Consider the following 20,220-nt stretch of genomic DNA (forward strand, 5'->3'; position numbering starts at 1 on the left):
AACCTCATCTCCATCTCATCTGCTCCATCATTTGAACACCTGGCTTTAAAACTCTCTGGTCACACGCAGTCAGTCATGGCTGTCGTCTACCGCCCTCCCAAACCACACCCATCATTCCTGTCTGACTTCTCCTACTTTCTGACCCAGCTATGTTCCCTCTCCCCCTCAATCCTCCTCCTTGGTGATTTCAATATCCACATGGACTCCACTGACTCCACAATAACCACTGACTTCACTGATTTACTCACCTGCTTTAACCTCACTCAACATGTCGACTTTCCTACCCATATCCGTGGTCACATTTTGGACCTTGTCTGCTCCACTGGATTAAATTTGCACCATCTCTATGGCTCCGACCTCACCCTCTCTGACCACTTAGCCATCACTCTGACCATCAACATCCCCGCCCCAACACCAAGGCATTATCGCACAATCAACTTCCGTAAGCTAAACGCTCTTTCACCTACCTCATTCTCATCCACCCTCTCTGAAAAAATGTCCACTTCTCCCTTCATTGACCTCCACACCCCTTCCGACCTCACTGACTACTACAACCACACTCTCTCCTCCTGCCTTGACCAGCTTGCGCCTGTAAAAACCAAAACAGTTTCTTTCACCCATTCTGCTCCCTGGTTTACCCCTGAACTCCACCTGATGAAAACTCGTGCTCGCCAACTTGAAAGACTCCGCAATAAAACGGGTCTCACAGTTCACTCCCAAGCCTACAAGGACCACATACAACACTACAAAGATGCCCTCTCCCGCGCCCGCTCTGCCTACTACTCTCAAATTATCCACTCTGGCTCCGGAAACCCAAAAGCACTCTTCTCGACAATAAACAAACTCCTCCGCCCCCTGAACACCACCACCCAGTCATTCACAGTAGACAACTGCATCTCCTTCCTCTCTTTCTTCCAACGCAAAATTGACAACATCTACAACAGCTTGACCACCGCCGCACCCGCTCCCCCTCCAACCACCTGCCCCCCCTTGTCCTGCCATCCCCTGTCTCGGTTCTCCCCAATCTCTCCTACTGACCTCTCTGAACTCCTCATAGGAATGAAAACTGCCACCTGCACTCTTGACCCCATCCCCTCCAGCTTTGTCAAAGCCTCCCTCCCTGCTCTCTCTCCACTTATCATTGCAACAATAAACTCCTCCCTGTCTACAGGCATCGTCCCACCTTCCCTCAAAATTGCTGCTGTTACCCCCATTCTAAAAAAACCTGGTCTAAACCCTGACACCCTAAACAACTTCAGACCCATCTCCAACCTACCCTTTCTGTCAAAAGTTTTGGAACGCGCTGTAGCCACTCAACTCAAACATCATCTCTCTGCCAATAACTTGTATGAAACATTCCAATCCGGATTCCGCTCCAACCACAGTACTGAAACTGCTCTCCTCAAAATCACCAACGACCTTCTCCTCTCCTCTGACGCTGGCAACCTCAACATTCTCGTCCTCCTCGACCTCAGCGCTGCCTTTGACACCATCGATCACACTATCCTCCTCACCCGACTTGAATCCACCTTTAACGTCACCGGCACTGCCCTCTCTTGGATTAAATCATACCTCTCTGACAGATGCCAGTTCATCTCCATCAATAACTGCAAATCCCCCACTGCTCCCCTCCCCCAAGGTGTCCCCCAAGGTTCAGTTCTTGGCCCCCTCCTCTTCATCCTTTACCTGTCCCCGCTCGGTCACTTAATCCGCCGTCATGGTCTCCAATTCCACTGCTTCGCCGATGACATCCAGCTTTTCATCTCCACCAAGTCCGTCTCCACCGACACCCACTCTATCCTGACAAACTGCATCACTGAAATAAAATCCTGGCTTCAAATCAACTTCCTCAAGCTTAACTGTGATAAATCCGAAATAATCATCATTGGCCCAAAAACGCTCACAAAATCCACCCATAACTTTGCCCTCAACATCGACGGTATCCCAGTATCCACCTCCCCTCACATCCGGAATCTTGGCGTCATCTTTGACCAAACCCTTTCCTTCGACAAATACACTAAACAGATCACAAAGTCAGCCTTCTTTCACCTGAAAAACATTGCCCGTCTCCGCTCATCCCTCTCCTCCACGGCTGCAGAAACCCTCATCCACGCCTTCATCACCTCCCGTCTGGACTACTGCAATAGCCTCCTCTATGGTTCACCCTCAAAAATCACCAATAAACTCCAATACATTCAGAACTCCGCTGCCCGTCTACTCACTCATTCCCGGACCCGTGACCACATCACCCCCGTCCTTTACAAGCTTCACTGGCTCCCCATCCCCCAGAGAATCCAGTACAAAATCCTCCTCCTGACATACAAAGCCCTCCATAACCTGGCCCCATCCTACCTGGCTGACCTCCTCTCCAGACACACTCCCACCCGCAACCTCCGCTCTGCTGGTACCAACCTCCTGACCCCCTCCATCCGGACCAAATTCAGATCCTGGGGGGACAGGGCCTTCTCCATCGCTGCTCCCACCCTCTGGAACTCACTACCTCACACCATCAGAGACTCCTCCTCACTCACCACATTCAAAACATCACTAAAGACCCACCTGTTCAACGCTGCATTCAACATTCAACCCACAGCATTTAACCCCTGACTATCTCTTCTCCTTCTCCCTCCTTTTGCTTTAAATATTTCCCTATTGATTCTTGTCTTGTCTTTTTGATTCTTGTCTTATATATATGCCGTATATCGCTGCTGTTTGTTTTCTTGATTCTTGTCTTTTTGCAATTGTTGTTTTCATGTATTGTTATGCATTATGTTTTCCACTCTGTCAAAGCGCCTTTGGGCTTCTGGAAAAGCGCTATACAAAATAAATGAATTATTATTATTATTATTACAGGTTTGGGGTGTCACCTCATCCGACAAGGCCCATGATCTTCACAAGATTAACGGTACCACGACTGCTGATTAGTAGAGGCAGATTGGTTCCATCACACCATTCACTTAGGAACACGACTCATTGGACAGGGATTCACCTTCTTGTAAGGTAACGATCCCAAGCACATGGGAAATGTGGTGGTGAAGGTTTTGTAATCTTATGCAAGTCGTTGTGGGTGCCATGGCGGTGTTTCCGAGGCCTAATCGATGCCCATCTTCCGCCGGGGCCCGATTAATGAGCCGCGGTGGGAGTGAAAGCCAAACCAGGGAGTGCAATCCGCAATAGGAGGCTTTAACCACTCCACCACCGAGTCGCTCACACGGTAAATGGAGTGAAACGATATATCGATGCTAAAGAGACATGAAGAACACTCGTAACCACAGGTTGCCTTGTACCAAGTCCACATATGAACATCATGTTGTAACAATGTGGGATTATATGATACTCGAGAACCCGGGAAGGTTAAATGATGACCGAGCAAATTGGGTGATGACGTGAACTCGTAAGGAATGTTGGAACAGGAATCTCGTAAGGAATCTCCCCCCATCCAAAACCTTGATCTTTTCTACCCCCGCTAATTTCACCCCAGATCCACTTTTTTTGAAATTCCAACTTCTTTCCTGGAAGTCCTTGCAGTGTCCATGTGTTTTATACTTCTTCCACCCCCAACCCCTTCCCACGCCACCTCCCCCCAAGCCCTCTCCCTCCCACAGTTCTCTCGATGTCCCTGCTCTCAAATGTTGTGTTTGTGTCCTTCCCCCTCTCTCCCCATTTTGTCTACCGCTCCCCTTATTATATACATTCACGTGAAAAAGTAAGTACACCCCATGTAAAGTTTTCACTTTTTCAACATATTTCAACATACAGCTATTTGATCTTCATTTCAACAAAATTGATAGATAAAGGTGATATAATATAACAAATATCATGAAACCTTTACATTTTGTAGTCCATTGTATAATTTAAATAAACATAAATGCAAATTTCACATGTGGAAAAAGTAAGTACACCCTTGGCTCTAATAGGTGGTGTAGTGAAATTATACTGAAGGTGAACCCGGGAGTGCTCGCTCATCCCACTAAAGGGGCGTCTATAAGACCCGGGACAACCGCGGCGCAAGGACACTCCAGCAACACTTACTGTGACATATAGTCCTGTAGTTTGAATGGTATGTACGCACCTATATGCTGGACTTGCTTGCTTTGCCTATTGATATCGGTCGATTCGATATCGGACGACAGGTGGTATTGCCCCCTTTGGCAGAAACAACCTCAAGTAGGCGTTTCATATAACCGTCTCCCAGTCTCTGACATCGACTGGGAGAAATTTTTGCCCACTCCTCCATGCAGAATTCTTTCAGCTGTGCGATGTTTGAGGGGTTTCTTGCATGCACAGCTCGTTTCAAATCCCCCCACATCATCTCGATGGGATTTAGATCCGGGCTTTGACTTGGCCATTCCAGAACCCTCCATTTCTTTCTTTTCAGCCATTCCTTGGTGGATTTACTGGTATGTTTAGGGTCACTGTCATGTTGCAAGGTCCACCTTTGGTTGAGCTTCAACTTTCCGACAGATGGCCTCACATTATCCTCAAGCACCCTCTGGTACAATGAAGAATTCATAGAGGATTATATGATGGTGAGCTGCCCATGCCCTGATGCAGCAAAGCTGCCCCAAACCATAATATTTCCACCACCATGCTTTACAGTTGGTATCAGGTTCTTGGGGTCAAATGCTGTCTTTGGTTTTCGTCAAAAATGTCTTCTGGTACTGTGGCCAAATAGCTCTACCTTTGACTCATATGTCCAGAGCACATTGTTCCAGAAGTGCTGGTCTTTGCCAAGGTGTTCATTGGCAAACTTTAGTCTTGTCCTGATGTTCTTTCTGGACAGCAAAGGTTTCCCCCTGGCACACCTCCCATGTAGATCAAATTTGTGCAGCCTCTTTCTAATGGTAGGCTCGTGCACTTTGACATCAAGAGTGGCAAGAGCTACCTGTAGGTCCCGTGATGACATTCTGGGGTTCTTAGAGACTTCTTTCAGCATCTTGCGGTCTGCTCTCGGGCTGAACTTGCTGGGGCGGCCTGGCCTGAACAAGCTGGCAGTTGTTTGGAATCTTCGCCACTTCCAGCTGATCTTCCGGACAGTCGAATGATCGATTTCAAATTGTTTGGAGATCTTTTTTAATCCCTTCCCAGACTCGTAGGCATCTATAACCTTCTTTCTGAAGGCCTCAGAGAGCTCTTTGGATCTAGGCATAGTGACACCGCACACTTCAACAACAAAGAGCAAACCAAACTAAATGTCTGAGGTTTAAATAAGACAGGTTCCTCCAAGATCCTCTCTAACGATGTTCTAATCATTTGCACCTGAGCTGGTGCACCTGATTCTAATTTTAGTTATTTGTAGTGATAAATGTAGGGGTGTACTTACTTTCTCCACATGCGAAATTTGCATTTATGTTTATTTAAATTATACAATGGACTACAAAATGTAAAGGTTTCATGATATTTGTTGTATTATATCACCTTTATCTATCAATATTGTTGAAATGAAGATCAAATAGCTGTATGTTGAAATATGTTGAAAAAGTCAAAACTTTACACGGGGTGTACTTACTTTTTCACGTGACTGTAGCTCCCCTTATTATTTAGTTTGTGTGTCTGTTTTGAGTTTTTGTGTGATTAATGTTCGCTCTTTCACGAGCCTCGATCCTGTATACAAAAAAACCCCAAAAAAACCCCCAGTGTCCCCAGTCGGAAGTTGATGACGTGGATGCCACCATCAAAACAAGGGGTAAATCTCCACATTCAAAGAACGCTCATTCATTGTTGCACCTTGTGGTTACTTTTGTTGTTATATTTGATCAATAACACACTCACCACATCACTGGGATTACTCTCTTGCTCTGCGACTCCTCTCTACATATCGTTTGTGTGTTTCCATTTCATTCCCAGTGCTGTAAATATAAGGGCATGACGGTTAACTCCATTGCAAACACATAAATGTCCAAAGACATTTGAAAACTTCTTGGACGTGGACCACACACGACGGGCAGCTCTTTCTTTCAAAGCAGAAGCATTAAAATCACAATTTGCAAAATTGCTTTTCCCATCTTTCTGCTGCTAATTGCCAGGATTTGCCAGGATGCCTTTCTCCGTTCCGTCATCAACCCTGCTAAACAGAAGTGTTACCTCTTCCAACACTCATCTTCACCTGGCCCCTATCTATGGCTTGTTATTTTGGTAAACTTACCGAATGTCATATTCCACTTCATTGAAGCAGAACAAACGATTGGACTCCGTAATTGGACCCGCACACCTGTGTTCACACGGATAATCCAGGACAATCCATAATCCGTAGTAAATTATCCGGACCAATTCCCAAAGTTTTGTCGTCCAGGTGAAGATATTTCATACAAGCCGAAGTGGTGGCAGGTAGCGAACCAGTTGGCATCACAAAGGTGTGGTGGTGGATCACGTGATTCACATTTCCGTGATAGTGGACCTAATGGTCTTGCCGTGTTTGCACAGACCAAGTACTTACTCATCCAAGACCACAGGCAGATCAACTCCTCCGAAGTTTACACAAATTCCCTTCATGCACACCTCTGCTCTCAGTTTCTCCGATTGACTCCGCACTAGTGCGCAGGTGTTGTGTGTGAACACAAATTATTATTATTATGCAGGAAAGCCACTCTGGAATTCTCCATCGAACAACACAAGCAACTGCAGTCCAAACTCAGCCAGAAATATCCCGTTGTCGAGACAGAGGCCGATATGTGGGGACTTGGGATGGTTAACGAGCTCGCGCAGTGCTCACCTCGGAGGGGCCGATATGTGGGGACTTGGGATGGTTAACGAGCTCGCGCAGTGCTCACCTCGGAGGGGCCGATATGTGGGGACTTGGGATGGATAACGAGCTCGCGCAGTGCTCACCTCGGAGGGGCCGATATGTGGGGACTTGGGATGGTTAACGAGCTCGCGCAGTGCTCACCTCGGAGGGGCCGATATGTGGGGACTTGGGATGGTTAACGAGCTCGCGCAGTGCTCACCTCGGAGGGGCCGATATGTGGGGACTTGGGATGGATAACGAGCTCGCGCAGTGCTCACCTCGGAGGGGCCGATATGTGGGGACCTGGGATGGTTAACGAGCTCGCGCAGTGCTCACCTCGGAGGGGCCGATATGTGGGGACTTGGGATGGTTAACGAGCTCGCGCAGTGCTCACCTCGGAGGGGCCGATATGTGGGGACTTGGGATGGTTAACGAGCTCGCGCAGTGCTCACCTCGGAGGGGCCGATATGTGGGGACCTGGGATGGTTAACGAGCTCACGCAGTGCTCACCTCGGAGGGGCCGATATGTGGGGACTTGGGATGGTTAACGAGCTCGCGCAGTGCTCACCTCGGAGGGGCCGATATGTGGGGACTTGGGATGGTTAACGAGCTCGCGCAGTGCTCACCTCGGAGGGGCCGATATGTGGGGACTTGGGATGGTTAACGAGCTCGCGCAGTGCTCACCTCGGAGGGGCCGATATGTGGGGACTTGGGATGGTTAACGAGCTCGCGCAGTGCTCACCTCGGAGGGGCCGATATGTGGAGACTTGGGATGGTTAACGAGTTCGCGCAGTGCTCACCTCTGAGGGGCCGATATGTGGGGACTTGGGATGGTTAACGAGCTCGCGCAGTGCTCACCTCGGAGGGGCCGATATGTGGGGACTTGGGATGGTTAACGAGCTCGCGCAGTGCTCACCTCGGAGGGGCCGATATGTGGGGACTTGGGATGGTTAACGAGCTCGCGCAGTGCTCACCTCGGAGGGGCCGATATGTGGGGACCTGGGATGGTTAACGAGCTCGCGCAGTGCTCACCTCGGAGGGGCCGATATGTGGGGACTTGGGATGGTTAACGAGCTCGCGCAGTGCTCACCTCGGAGGGGCCGATATGTGGGGACCTGGGATGGTTAACGAGCTCGCGCAGTGCTCACCTCGGAGGGGCCGATATGTGGGGACCTGGGATGGTTAACGAGCTCGCGCAGTGCTCACCTCGGAGGGGCCGATATGTGGGGACCTGGGATGGTTAACGAGCTCGCGCAGTGCTCACCTCGGAGGGGCCGATATGTGGGGACCTGGGATGGTTAACGAGCTCGCGCAGTGCTCACCTCGGAGGGGCCGATATGTGGGGACCTGGGATGGTTAACGAGCTCGCGCAGTGCTCACCTCGGAGGGGCCGATATGTGGGGACCTGGGATGGTTAACGAGCTTGCGCAGTGCTCACCTCAGAGGGGCCGATATGTGGGGACCTGGGATGGTTAACGAGCTCGCGCAGTGCTCACCTCGGAGGGGCCGATATGTGGGGACCTGGGATGGTTAACGAGCTCGCGCAGTGCTCACCTCGGAGGGGCCGATATGTGGGGACTTGGGATGGTTAACGAGCTCGCGCAGTGCTCACCTCAGAGGGGCCGATATGTGGGGACCTGGGATGGTTAACGAGCTCGCGCAGTGCTCACCTCGGAGGGGCCGATATGTGGGGACCTGGGATGGTTAACGAGCTCGCGCAGTGCTCACCTCGGAGGGGCCGATATGTGGGGACTTGGGATGGTTAACGAGCTCGCGCAGTGCTCACCTCGGAGGGGCCGATATGTGGGGACCTGGGATGGATAACGAGCTCGCGCAGTGCTCACCTCAGAGGGGCCGATATGTGGGGACCTGGGATGGTTAACGAGCTCGCGCAGTGCTCACCTCGGAGGGGCCGATATGTGGGGACTTGGGATGGTTAACGAGCTCGCGCAGTGCTCACCTCGGAGGGGCCGATATGTGGGGACTTGGGATGGTTAACGAGCTCGCGCAGTGCTCACCTCGGAGGGGCCGATATGTGGGGACCTGGGATGGATAACGAGCTCGCGCAGTGCTCACCTCGGAGGGGCCGATATGTGGGGACCTGGGATGGATAACGAGCTCGCGCACTGCTCACCTCTGAGGGGCCGATATGTGGGGACTTGGGATGGTTAACGAGCTCGCGCAGTGCTCACCTCGGAGGGGCCGATATGTGGGGACTTGGGATGGATAACGAGCTCGCGCACTGCTCACCTCTCAACTGTTTGCTCCTGGATTTCCAATCAAACCAAAATGGCATTCCTGGTACATTGCCAGTGCGGGGAGGATGGCAGTGTGCCTTTCTTGGAAAGATCATTAATCCAGCTGTTCCTTCAACATTAAGGCGGATGTGCAAATGTTACTGGATCTTTCATAAAAGATCTTTGTGCCAGAAGCATGGTCACATACACCCGACCCACTAAATAGTCACAAGCATGGTCACATACACCCTACCCACTAAATAGTCACAAGCATGGTCACATACACCCTACCCACTAAATAGTCACAAGCATGGTCACATACACCCTACCCACTAAATAGTCACAAGCATGGTCACATACACCCTACCCACTAAATAGTCACAAGCATGGTCACATACACCCTACCCACTAAATAGTCACAAGCATGGTCACATACACCCTACCCACTAAATAGTCACAAGCATGGTCACATACACCCTACCCACTAAATAGTCACAAGCATGGTCACATACACCCTACCCACTAAATAGTCACAAGCATGGTCACGTACACCCGACCCACTAAATAGTCACAAGCATGGTCACATACACCCTACCCACTAAATAGTCACAAGCATGGTCACATACACCCTACCCACTAAATAGTCACAAGCATGGTCACATACACCCTACCCACTAAATAGTCACAAGCATGGTCACATACACCCTACCCACTAAATAGTCACAAGCATGGTCACATACACCCTACCCACTAAATAGTCACAAGCATGGTCACATACACCCTACCCACTAAATAGTCACAAGCATGGTCACATACACCCTACCCACTAAATAGTCACAAGCATGGTCACATACACCCTACCCACTAAATAGTCACAAGCATGGTCACGTACACCCGACCCACTAAATAGTCACAAGCATGGTCACGTACACCCTACCCACTAAATAGTCACAAGCATGGTCACGTACACCCGACCCACTAAATAGTCACAAGCAAGGTCACGTACACCCGACCCACTGAAGGTCACGTACACCCGACCCACTGAAGGTCACGTACACCCGACCCACTAAATCAAACTGGAAGGAAATTTAAGTAATTGAAACACTGACGTTCCTTTCCGGGACAATAACCGTTTTCCTCAACAGGAAATTCGGTGCCATCAAGAAACTCTCGTGGCGAGGAATACAGGAGGTGGTTTCCTAATGCAATTACAGCAGGTATTTTGGGATTTGTCCAGGACACCAACACACAATGGCCTAGGCCTTGCTCTCCAATGATCCTCAATCTTCATCGGAAAACAAAAGAATCATCATGGGATTCATAATGTTCACAAATTAGTTGAAGTAAATAATTCAGTTAGCTTATCATCTTCTCTGAACAACAGCATACTCCGTGATGCATCACACACATTTAGAGTCCGATCTTGTATTCCATTGGAAATTGGACCCGGATGAGGCAAATCAAAGGTCAGTTCATGAACTCCAACTGTTGTAATACAAAGTCGAGGCTCGTGGAAGAGCTGGAATACAGAATGGATCAGGACACAACAGGACAAAAGTAAGAGTAGAAAGAGAAAGGGAAAATGCCAACAGCAGAGCTGAGCGACAAAATAGAGGGAGATGGAATAATAAGGAATGTGGGAAAAATTTAGGAGTATGGGAGGATGCAGGGGGAGGACAATGGACACAGAAGCAAACCCTCAGGAATGAAAATTAGGGAATTTGCAAAGAGGTGGGCTTGGAGGTAGGGAGATGGATGCGGAGTTAATGGGAGAAGAAAATGTGTTTGGATTGGGGATAATCTGAGATGGTGATGAACAGCCGTCTTGAAGACCGAGAGGGAACGATGAGATTGACGAGAATGTGGAAGTTGGTTTCACAGGTGGGAGAAAAAAAAGAACAAAAACGAGCAATCAGACATTGCAGACCCTCACGAGGATGTGTTTTCAGTGGTTTTTAAGGCTTTTGTGTGAAAACAAATATGGCGGCCGAACCACGTGACCGATGACGTCATTCACCCTTTTTTTTTTTCTCCACCAATTTATCCCCAGATGATGCTCAAGAAATTTCATCTTGATCGGATGAAGTTTTGTACTTGTCGAATTATGGCGTCATAATGGAGGTACCTATGACGTCATCATTAACATATTTTATTCCCCATGGAGAGTTCTCTCCAATGAGCCATGTCTCATTTTTTTCTATTCAGCACTTTCGGAGATATAGAGGTGCAAAGTTTTTTGTTTTTTCCAAGATGGCGGTCAAACCACGTGACCTATGACATCATCATTGACATTTTATTCCCCATGGAGAGTTCTTTACAATGAGCCATGTCTCAATTTTTTCTATTCAGCACTTTCGGAGATATAGAGGTGCAAAGTTTTTTGTTTTTTCCAAGATGGCGGCCAAACCACGTGACCTATGACGTCATAATTATCATAAAAAATTATACAGGTGGAGTTGCACCTATGGTGAAAATTTCCTGTCAATCGGACCAACGGTTGCAGAGAAAATCATATTTATTCTGTGCGGAGAAACAGACAAACAAACAGACAGACAAACGGACTCAAATGCAAACCCTCTCCTCTGGTGAGGGTAATGAGTGGAGGTGAACAGTGATCCTTGATTTTGGAAATTTTACCAGAAGGGGACAAAGCACGGATATGACAGAGGGTGCAAGACCAGAAAGAAGGCGGTATGAGACAGAGACCACCGACCTATCTACGACGGGAAAGTAATAGGCCCATAGAATCAGCTTCATCATGGAGATTCCAGTAATCCTGAAGGCCTTGGTTCCCATGGTGTCAGGCTGAGCAAGATGGGAAGCAGGGAAGCCAGGTCAGGAGGGAGAGCAGTACTCCATCAACCTGTGGATGAAGGCCTTGTAGGTGGATGGGAGTTCAGGTGTGCCAAGGAAGGACTTTGCATGCCGGAGGATGCCAAGTCGGTGGCTGGAGATAAACTTTGAAATGCCCAAGAAAGATCATGGCTGATACTGAGACCCAGGAGTTTGAAGGACTGGACTTCCTCAAGAGGATTGTTAAGGTAGATGGGATGGTTTGCCAGACGGTCCTTTCGGAGAGAGATAGTGAACGGGTGAGATTTGTAACTTGTAAGACATATTATAATCCGAGTGGTTGACCATCTTGTGATTTTGTCAAGGTCTGAAGAGAGGGAAGGGCCTGCCTGTCTGAACGATGAGGAATGTCACGGCAAAAGGGGGGGAGGGGGGGGGGTCATCAGCAAATAGATAGAGGATTTTCCAGAATCAGGGAAGGGATGGAAGGGAAGCGTACACGAGACAGACTTAACAAGGTGCCACCAGGTTTACTTGGCACCACCTGGTTTTAGAGGAGGGAGACGATTAGGTTTCTTTGTTGTTGTTGTTTTTGTATACAAGATGGAGGCTCGTGTAAGAGCCATCTGTTGGACAGATCAGATAGCGTTTTCTGGCACTCCCGAGAGTAGACACACACTTGTGAACTTTGTGGAATTATCTGGGATTGCTTTCAGTCGGATTTGCCTTCCAGGAAGAAAAGGCAAGTCGTTTCAGGGCAACTGTCTCACCACAAGACTCAGTGTACCATGGACGGGAGGAAGGGTAAGACAACTGAAGACGAGATGGGATAAATCTGTGCATGAGAGAGAGCAGTTTGCTTTGGAAGAATTCCCAGGATGAGTTGATGTCAGAGGCGGTAGAGATGGGAGACCAGTCCAGATGATTGATGGCTGCTTGAAGACCGTGCCAGTTGGCCTGAGTGAAATGCCAGACTCGTCGACGCTGAGCAGGCTCCCTGAGGATGGTCAGAGAGATGTCCACTTTAACAAGGACATGATCAGATGATCCGATTGGAGCAGAAGAAGAGCAGCAGACATTTGCGGGGAAGTTAGTAATCAGCAGGTCCAGAAGTGAGGATTTGCCATTGGAAGAAATTCAGTTCACGGATTGAGTCAGTCACATTTCAGTTCACGGATTGAGTCAGTCACATTTCAGTTCACGGATTGAGTCAGTCACATTTCAGTTCACGGAATCAGTCAGTCACATTTCAGTTCACGGAATCGGTCAGTCACATTTCAGTTCACGGATTCAGTCAGTCACATTTCAGTTCACGGAATCGGTCAGTCACATTTCAGTTCACGGATTCAGTCAGTCACATTTCAGTTCACGGATTCAGTCAGTCACATTTCAGTTCACGGATTCAGTCAGTCACATTTCAGTTCACGGATTCAGTCGGTCACATTTCAGTTCACGGATTCAGTCAGTCACATTTCAGTTCACGGATTCAGTCAGTCACATTTCAGTTCACGGAATCAGTCAGTCACATTTCAGTTCACGGATTCAGTCAGTCACATTTCAGTTCACGGAATCAGTCAGTCACATTTCAGTTCACGGATTCAGTCAGTCACATTTCAGTTCACGGATTCAGTCAGTCACATTTCAGTTCACGGAATCAGTCAGTCACATTTCAGTTCACGGATTCAGTCAGTCACATTTCAGTTCACGGATTCAGTCAGTCACATTTCAGTTCACGGATTCAGTCAGTCACATTTCAGTTCACGGATTGAGTCAGTCACATTTCAGTTCACGGAATAAGTCAGTCACATTTCAGTTCACGGATTCAGTCAGTCACATTTCAGTTCACGGATTCAGTCAGTCACATTTCAGTTCACGGATTCAGTCAGTCACATTTCAGTTCACGGATTCAGTCAGTCACATTTCAGTTCACGGATTCAGTCAATCACATTTCAGTTCACGGATTCAGTCAGTCACATTTCAGTTCACGGATTCAGTCAGTCACATTTCAGTTCACGGATTCAGTCAGTCACATTTCAGTTCACGGATTCAGTCAGTCACATTTCAGTTCACGGATTCAGTCAATCACATTTCAGTTCACGGATTCAGTCAGTCACATTTCAGTTCACGGATTCAGTCAGTCACATTTCAGTTCACGGATTCAGTCAGTCACATTTCAGTTCACGGATTCAGTCAGTCACATTTCAGTTCACGGATTCAGTCAGTCACATTTCAGTTCACGGATTCAGTCAGTCACATTTCAGTTCACGGATTCAGTCGGTCACATTTCAGTTCACGGATTCAGTCAGTCACATTTCAGTTCACGGATTCAGTCAGTCACATTTCAGTTCACGGATTCAGTCAGTCACATTTCAGTTCACGGATTCAGTCAGTCACATTTCAGTTCACGGATTCAGTCAGTCACATTTCAGTTCACGGATTCAGTCAGTCACATTTCAGTTCACGGATTCAGTCGGTCACATTTCAGTTCACGGATTCAGTCAGTCACATTTCAGTTCACGGATTCAGTCAGTCACATTTCAGTTCACGGATTCAGTCAGTCACATTTCAGTTCACGGATTCAGTCAGTCACATGGAGTCACGTAAGTCCTTTGCGGAAGTGCCATGGCTGGTGAGAGGGGTATGAACACCCAGCCAAGTTACATGGTGACGATTTAAATCACCATGTATGAGGAAGAGACAGTTGGGATGAGTGGGTAAATGGTTGTCCATGTTGTCTGAGAGATGTAGATGGAGTCGTCTGTTTGGAGGTTCAACACAGACGAGTGGTGGAGTGGAGGGGACGTCACAGCCAGAGTTATTTTGTGAGTTTATGAAATGGAAGTGAAGAAGTGTTACGTAATACGAGTACAATGTTCATGTTCCTAACAATCATTATTATTATCTGATTTTAATGCTGATGTATAATGTAATACAAATGTAATTAGTACCATCGTTATCTGCTTCTTTAATAATAATGGATCCAATTAAATTTAAACTTGCTCCGAGCCAGTCACGATTGCATCCTTGCTGCCACATTGGTTCTTTGCTATGGCAACCAACATATTGCAAGACGAGCGTGCGTGTGCAGAGCCCAGAATATGCTATTTTGTACATCAAATCAGCGTCACATCAATACGTCATCCTGCAATATCCTTGTTGTCCAATGTCATGTATCTCAGTCACTTCATTTGTCAATTCCAATCACGGACCGTTTATGACTCCCATACAAAGTTCATTTTGGTATTACGAGGTGAGTAAGCAGCATTGCTCCGCATGCGATGACTATTACAGGTGGAAACACAGGTACCGTGCGTGCTCCATGCTACGGCCACACCGATCGATGGAGCATGTAGCATGACGTATTGCGTCAGGAGTAGAGTAAGCAATACCTTTGGGGGCATGTGGCAAGCAGCTGGAAATGCGTTGTGTTTACGAGGAGGGGATTTCGTGGGAGGAGGTGAGGGGGTGAGGGGTGAGGGGGTTGGGGAAAAAAACCCGTCTGGAACATCTAGTGAGAGATCACAAGTGTGAAAGCAGCTGGAATGGAGTTCCTTCTTCCCTGATAAACATACACATCCATTATTGGAAATGACATTTGCTGGAAAGAAAAGCATCATAAAAACTAGGTCCAAAAAAGAAGAAAAAAAGAGTGGGTTTAATGGGATTGGAGGAAAAAAGAGTGGGTTTAATGGGATTGGAGGAAAAAAGAGTGGGTTTAATGGGATTGGAGGAAAAAAGAGTGGGTTTAATGGGATTGGAGGAAAAAAGAGTGGGTTTAATGGGATTGGAGGAAAAAAGAGTGGGTTTAATGGGATTGGAGGAAAAAAGAGTGGGTTTAATGGGATTGGAGGAAAAAAGAGTGGGTTTAATGGGATTGGAGGAAAAAAGAGTGGGTTTAATGGGATTGGTGGAAAAAAGAGTGGGTTTAATGGGATTGGAAGAAAAAAGAGTGGGTTTAATGGGATTGGAGAAAAAAAGAGTGGGTTTAATAGGATTGGAGGAAAAAAGAGTGGGTTTAATGGGATTGGAGGAAAAAAGAGTGGGTTTAATGGGATTGGAGAGAAAAAAGAGTGGGTTTAATGGGATTGGAGGAAAAAAGAGTGGGTTTAATGGGATTGAAGAGAAAAAAGAGTGGGTTTAATGAGATTGGTGGAAAAAAGAGTGGGTTTAATGGGATTGGAGGAAAAAAGAGTGGGTTTAATGGGATTGAAGAGAAAAAAGAGTGGGTTTAATGGGATTGGAGGAAAAAAGAGTGGGTTTAATGGGATTGGTGGAAAAAAGAGTGGGTTTAATGGGATTGGAGGAAAAAAGAGTGGGTTTAATGGGATTGGAGGAAAAAAGAGTGGGTTTAATGGGATTGGAGGAAAAAAGAGTGGGTTTAATGGGATTGGAGGAAAAGAGTGGGTTTAATGGGATTGGAGGAAAAAAGAGTGGGTTTAATGGGATTGGAGGAAAAAAGAGTGGGTTCAATGGGATTGGATGAAAAAAGAGTGGGTTTAATGGGATTGGAGGAAAAAAGAGTGGGTTTAATGGGATTGGAGGAAAAAAGAGTGGGTTTAATGGGATTGGAGGAAAAAAGAGTGGGTTTAATGGGATTGGAGGAAAAAAGAGTGGGTTTAATGGGATTGGAGGAAAAAAGAGTGGGTTTAATGGGATTGGAGGAAAAAAGAGTGGGTTTAATGAGATTGGAGGAAAAAAGAGTGGGTTTAATGGGATTGGAGGAAAAAAGAGTGGGTTTAATGGGATTGGTGGAAAAAAGAGTGGGTTTAATGGGATTGGAGGAAAAAAGAGTGGGTTTAATGGGATTGGAGGAAAAAAGAGTGGGTTTAATGGGATTGGAGGAAAAAAGAGTGGGTTTAATGGGATTGGAGGAAAAAAGAGTGGGTTTAATGAGATTGGAGGAAAAAAGAGTGGGTTTAATGGGATTGGAGGAAAAAAGAGTGGGTTTAATGGGATTGGTGGAAAAAAGAGTGGGTTTAATGGGATTGGAGGAAAAAAGAGTGGGTTTAATGGGATTGGAGGAAAAAAGAGTGGGTTTAATGGGATTGGAGGAAAAAAGAGTGGGTTTAATGGGATTGGAGGAAAAGAGTGGGTTTAATGGGATTGGAGGAAAAAAGAGTGGGTTTAATGGGATTGGAGGAAAAAAGAGTGGGTTTAATGGGATTGGATGAAAAAAGAGTGGGTTTAATGGGATTGGAGGAAAAAAGAGTGGGTTTAATGGGATTGGAGGAAAAAAGAGTGGGTTTAATGGGATTGGAGGAAAAAAGAGTGGGTTTAATGGGATTGGAGGAAAAAAGAGTGGGTTTAATGGGATTGGAGGAAAAAAGAGTGGGTTTAATGGGATTGGAGGAAAAAAGAGTGGGTTTAATGGGATTGGAGGAAAAAAGAGTGGGTTTAATGGGATTGGAGGAAAAAAGAGTGGGTTTAATGGGATTGGAGGAAAAAAGAGTGGGTTTAATGAGATTGGAGGAAAAAAGAGTGGGTTTAATGGGATTGGAGGAAAAAAGAGTGGGTTTAATGGGATTGGTGGAAAAAAGAGTGGGTTTAATGGGATTGGAGGAAAAAAGAGTGGGTTTAATGGGATTGGAGGAAAAAAGGGTGGGTTTAATGGGATTGGAGGAAAAAAGAGTGGGTTTAATGGGATTGGAGGAAAAAAGAGTGGGTTTAATGGGATTGGAGGAAAAAAGAGTGGGTTTAATAGGATTGGAGGAAAAAAGAGTGGGTTTAATAGGATTGGAGGAAAAAAGAGTGCGTGTAATGGGATTGGAGGAAAAAAGAGTGGGTTTAATGGGATTGGAGGAAAAAAGAGTGGGTTTAATGGGATTGGAGGAAAAAAGAGTGGGTTTAATGGGATTGGAGGAAAAAAGAGTGGGTTTAATGGGATTGGAGGAAAAAAGTGGGTTTAATAGGATTGGAGGAAAAAAGAGTGGGTTTAATGGGATTGGAGGAAAAAAGAGTGGGTTTAATGGGATTGGAGGAAAAAAGAGTTGGTTTAATGGGATTGGAGAGAAAAAAGAGTGGGTTTAATGGGATTGGAGGAAAAAAGAGTGGGTTTAATGGGATTGGAGGAAAAAGAGTGGGTTTAATGGGATTGGAGGAAAAAAGAGTGGGTTTAATGGGATTGGAGGAAAAAAGAGTGGGTTTAATGGGATTGGAGGAAAAAAGAGTGGGTTTAATGGGATTGGAGAGAAAAAAGAGTGGGTTTAATGGGATTAACTTCTATCTACCCATCCCAACTCTCTCTTCCTCATATGTGGTGATTTCAATTGTCACCATGCCAGTTGGCTGGGTGTGGGTACCTCTCTCACCAGCCATGGCTCTTCAGCAAAGGACTTCTGCGACTCACTGGGACTGACACAATCTGTCAATTTCCCGACCCGGATCTCAGTCAACGGAGCATCTTCTCTTCTGGATTTGGTTATGACAAACTTCCCTGAAAATGTCTGCTGCTCTTCTTCTGCTCCAATCGGCTCATCTGATCATGTGCTTGTCAAAGTGGACATCTCTCTGACCATTCTCAGAGAGCCTCCTCAGCGTCGACGAGTCTGGCATTTCACTCAGGCCAACTGGCACGGTCTTCAAGCAGCCATCAATCATCTGGACTGGTCTCCCATCTCTACCGCCTCTGACATCAACTCATCCTGGGAATTCTTTCAAAGTAAATTGCTCTCTCTCATGCACAGATTTATACCATCTCGTCTTCAGTTGTCATACCCTTCCTCCCGTCCATGGTACACGGAATCTTGTGGTGAGGCTATTGCCCAGAAACAACTTGCTTTCGTCTCCTGGAAAGCAAATCCAACGGAAGGAAATCTCATTTCCTTTCACAAAGCCCGAAACAAGTGTGTGTCCACCCTCAGGAGAGCCAGGAAACAATATCTCACCATTCTCAAGACCGAACTCTCTTATCTGTCTCCCTCTTCCAAATCCTGGTGGCGTCTGGTCAAATCTGTTTCTGGTGTTTGTTCCCCCTCCATCCCCTCCCTCACCTCAAACGGCTTAACGGCTGACTCCGCACGTGAAAAAGCTGAATGCCTCAACTCTGTGTTTGCCTCTAAATCTTGTGTCCCAAACCCATCCCTCTCTGTACCCACCGTACCCAGTCGTACCCAGCTGCTCCTGGACTCTGTGTCCTTTCCTCCTGACAAGGTGGAAAAGTTTCTGGCAACCCTTGACTCTGATTCTGCAACTGGTCCTGACGGCATTAGCCCACAGGTCCTAAAATCATGTTCTTCTGCACTTTCACTCCCTCTTTCTGTTCTCTTCACCCTCTCTTTTGCTCAAGGTCATCTGCCATCTGCTTGGAAATCAGCCAACATCACCGCTTTGCACAAAAAAGGTGCAAAAACAGATCCCAGCAACTACAGACCAATCAGCCTTCTCCCAATTATCAGCAAAGTCATGGAATCCATCATTGCTTCAGATATTAAATCTTTCCTCTTCTCCAATGGCTTGATCTCTGATCATCAATTTGGTTTCAGACCTGGTCACTCTACTCTGGACATGCTGCTTCTGCTTTCTCAACAATGGATGGAGGTCCTCAACGCCAAACAGGAAATTAGAGCTGTCTCCCTTGACATTTCACGTGCCTTCGATACGGTCTGGCACCCTGCTCTGCTCTCCAAACTCTCCTCCTTTGGTATCCATGGAAATCTCCACGCATGGCTGGCGGACTTCCTCTCTGGTCGTAGTCAACGTGTGGCCCTGAATGGGTTTCTCTCATCTCCTCTTCCTGTTCAGGCTGGAGTTCCCCAAGGTAGTGTTCTGGGCCCTGTGCTTTTTCTGGTCTTCATCAATGATCTCTCTGACTCTCTTGAAAATCCTCTCTATCTCTTTGCTGACGACTCTACTCTCTGTCGCTCCATTCCTCATCCCTCAGATCGGCAGTCTGCAGCCTCCTCACTCTCTGCAGACCTGGACAAAATCACAGACTGGTCAAACAAGTGGAACATGTCTTTGAATCCTGACAAATCTCACACTCTTACAATGTCTCTCCGAAAGGACCGACTGGACAACCCTCCCATCTACTTTCTCAACAATCCTCTCCAAGAAGTTCTGTCGCTCAAGCTTTTGGGTCTCACTATCTGCCATGATCTTTCTTGGGAAAACCACATTTCCAAGCTGGCCTCCAAAGCCAGTCGCCGACTGGGCATCCTCCGTCGTGCGAAGTCCTTCCTTGGCACACCTGAGCTCCTCACCACATACAAGGCTTTCATCCGCAGCTCAATGGAATACTGTTCCCCCCTCTGGGCTGGTGCTCCTGCCTCACACCTTGCTCGGCTTCACGCTGTTGAGGCCAAAGCTTTCAGAATCATTGGAATCTCCTGCGATGTAGTCAACGCCGAGGGCCTTTCACTCACTCACCGCAGGCAGGTTGGTGGTCTTTCTGTCTTCTACCGACTCCTCTCCGGCCTTGCTCCCCCAGCTCTCTCTGTGCTCTGTCCCCCCAATATTCCTTCAGGTCGC

General features: G+C 47.1%; 1 protein-coding gene across 2 annotated transcripts in view; it reads right to left on the reverse strand.

Moving 5' to 3' along the window:
• Window positions 1-20,220, reverse strand: part of LOC137422074 (semaphorin-6A) — a 159,955-nt gene that overhangs the window by 131,705 nt on the left and 8,030 nt on the right. The window contains exon 2 of one of the 2 annotated variants that reach the window (XM_068108798.2): window positions 5,773-5,849. The exons of the other annotated variant lie outside the window; for it this stretch is intronic. The gene's annotated coding sequence lies outside the window, so the exon portion shown is untranslated. The remainder of the gene's footprint in view (window positions 1-5,772; window positions 5,850-20,220) is intronic. 2 annotated transcript variants of the gene reach the window in all.

The sequence above is a fragment of the Myxine glutinosa genome, chromosome 2, assembly GCF_964187855.1.
Source record: "Myxine glutinosa chromosome 2, kmMyxGlut1.1, whole genome shotgun sequence".
NCBI lineage: Eukaryota > Metazoa > Chordata > Myxini > Myxiniformes > Myxinidae > Myxine > Myxine glutinosa.